Below are 2,728 nucleotides of genomic sequence, written 5' to 3' on the forward strand. Positions count from 1 at the left end.
GTTCTTTGTCCCCCCATTTAAAGTTGGATTTAATTGTTGGTGGACTAAGATCATCAAAGTGTAAATGAAGTGGCAAATAGAGAACCATAAACATTACCAAACTCCACACTTGAACATATTGGGTAAGGGTGGAGGGACACTCACAACTCACACTATAAACACCTCGATGAGAGAATATATTAGGGAGAAAATATATTACTGCTCCCGATATTCGAACACATGACCTTCCACTCTGATACCATGTCAAACAAACACTTTCTCTAAAAGATCGAGCTGTTAAGGATGGTGTATCAATATATGAATTTAACAATAAATGCTTTATATTATTCTCCTTTTTACCTTGTTTCAAGGCTAATGCATTCGTTTTTCAAAGATCAGATGGATAGACCTAGAAATTAAAGGTTGGGTCCACAATGTGGATGGTCTAGATCCATGACCACATTTCTATTTCTTAAAATCTCCCATAATAAGATCAAATTGACTATATAGCAGCATGGGGAGTTGATGGTGGGTCCACTTGATGGGTGATCCACATCCATGTTCGGACCTCTTAGCCATAAATCACTACAAGAATTGGGACCTTTAGAGGTGCTTGAAAGCGCCACTAAAAGACCCTAAAGGCGCCGGTGAATGCTTTAGCGGCGCTAGTCAAGCGCCGTTAAATGGGTATGTCAGTAAAAGTAGTGGTGGCGCTAGGTGACTTTTACCGGCACTTGTATGAGCGCCACTAATTATAGTTTTTCTGACGCGAATAAGCACCTGTAAAAGTCACTCCGAGCGCCAGTAAAAGTGATTTTTGGACACTTTTTCTCATGAAAAAGCGCTGTAAGATTTCTACACAAGCGCCGGTAAAAGCATTTGTATGGATTTGAGAGGCCTTAGCATGCTAGTAATTTTTATATAATTCAAATGAAACTATATTTTTAAAATATTTAAAACATAAAATGATGCAATATAAAATAAAACTGAATATTAAAAAAAATTTATATTACTAGACAATAAAAAAAATATAATATTTATTACAATAAATTGAAAATGGTCTTCAATATAAATAAATAAAAACAAATCCATCTATCAAAAAAGTTCTTGCCCTCTCCTGGACTTTCAAGCTCCTGTTGCCAAGGAGATGTTTGACAGTTTCCACAATTCCTCAAGCAGTTAAGTTCTCATCTAGAGGCAGCTTCTCAAGTGCTCCTAGCGCTGCACTGATTGATTCTTCCACAGAACTATCACTTGTGCCACCACTGCACTTGGAGCCATTGGTTGAGAAACCTATGCCCGTCTAACTGAAGAAAATGATTAAGGCAACCATTCTTCTCTGTTGTTGATAAGGTACTTGCTACAATTGACCATTGTCTGGATGCATTACCTACATTCTTCGTAATATTTTCTCTCTGCCTCTACATAACAGCAACCAGCTCTTTGACTCTAGCAAGGTTTGTGAGGCCATCTTTCATCTCAATTGGGGTGAGGAAATCTTCTAACGTCATATTGCCTTCATGCACCTGCTAGGTACTTCAAACACGCTAATACTCTCATCATCTGCTATTTCTGCAATACACATCTTAAATTTGATGAGTTGGCTAAAAAATATTAATGTTAATTGATAAGTAATACCAAATAATCCTGAAAGTAAGGGATAAGGTGAGGTGAGTCACAAGTTTAGTGAACAACAAGATATGTCACATTCTAGGATGAAAAACCAAGCACCGATTATTTTAGAATTCATGTAGTGATTACCTGCTTTGGTTGGCCATTTCTACCCCCAATAGTTGTCACGATTATATGACCCATCTCTGTGCCATTTCCATTGACCATAGCAGTTTCCATTTCCTAGAATAAAAATTCACATTTCATAGAGAAGGCTAATATGCTATCAATAAAGCAGAGATAAGATTATATTAAAACCTACCTTGTCATCCCTGATCTTCATATCATTCATTTCTTCAAGCAACCTATCCATGCTGATAGCATTTCCACTTGTGTTTCTCAATCCAGTCGCAGGCACCACACTAGCCGATGCCATTTGCTGCAAATTGGGAACCAAATAAATCTAGTTCCAGTACATTGCAGAATCACCTTTTTTTTTTTCTCAATAACACCCAATCCTTCACCTGCTGTAAAAAATGTAGAGGATCATTTCAGTAAACTAAACAAGCCGAAAAAAGAAAATAGTGGATTCTCCAGGCTAATCCCTCCCTAAGATTTAAAATATATATACAAGGAAAGAATCTGAGTCTTGCAACAGAAGTCCAATGCATGGACCACTGCAAACTGGTCAATGACCATAACTCTGCCAGCCAACGCAATGTAGTGCTTTGAGGAACCCTGACCAACATTTTGTATGGCTCATTAGACTAATGAATTGTAGTTTCCTTGTTTGCTAACTATCATCCAACCCACCAACGAAGAAATTCGGGCCCACTAATGTTACTTTGCAAATAAAAAATAAAAAATCAAGATGGATCTGTGGCAGTAGAGATTGTTTGCAGTTTCTACTCATATAGGAAATGGCATTTATCAAACAAAGTGTTGAAGGGATCGACCTCTTAACTGATTGTTCTTCAAGAAAATGGACTCTCTTTTTTTTTTGTGGGGGGGGGGGGGGGGGGATTATATAAATATATATATATATATATATAAATATATATATATATATATATCAGTTAGATTTGAACTACAATTGAGGTACAAACATCACCTGCCATTCCAATCTAGTTGGATGATA

At 37.0% G+C, this 2,728-nt stretch overlaps 1 long non-coding RNA gene across 1 annotated transcript; it reads right to left on the reverse strand.

The window, feature by feature from the left end:
• Positions 1-1,034: 1,034 nt before the first annotated feature.
• On the reverse strand, positions 1,035-2,306 carry LOC131227234 (uncharacterized). Its single transcript, XR_009162127.1, has 3 exons — positions 1,913-2,306; positions 1,741-1,833; positions 1,035-1,551 (listed from the first exon to the last, which is right to left on the reverse strand). It is a non-coding gene; the product is annotated as an uncharacterized LOC131227234 (long non-coding RNA).
• Between the last annotated feature and the right edge of the window lie 422 nt (positions 2,307-2,728).

This window comes from Magnolia sinica, chromosome 15 (assembly GCF_029962835.1).
Source record: "Magnolia sinica isolate HGM2019 chromosome 15, MsV1, whole genome shotgun sequence".
Classification (NCBI taxonomy): domain Eukaryota; kingdom Viridiplantae; phylum Streptophyta; class Magnoliopsida; order Magnoliales; family Magnoliaceae; genus Magnolia; species Magnolia sinica.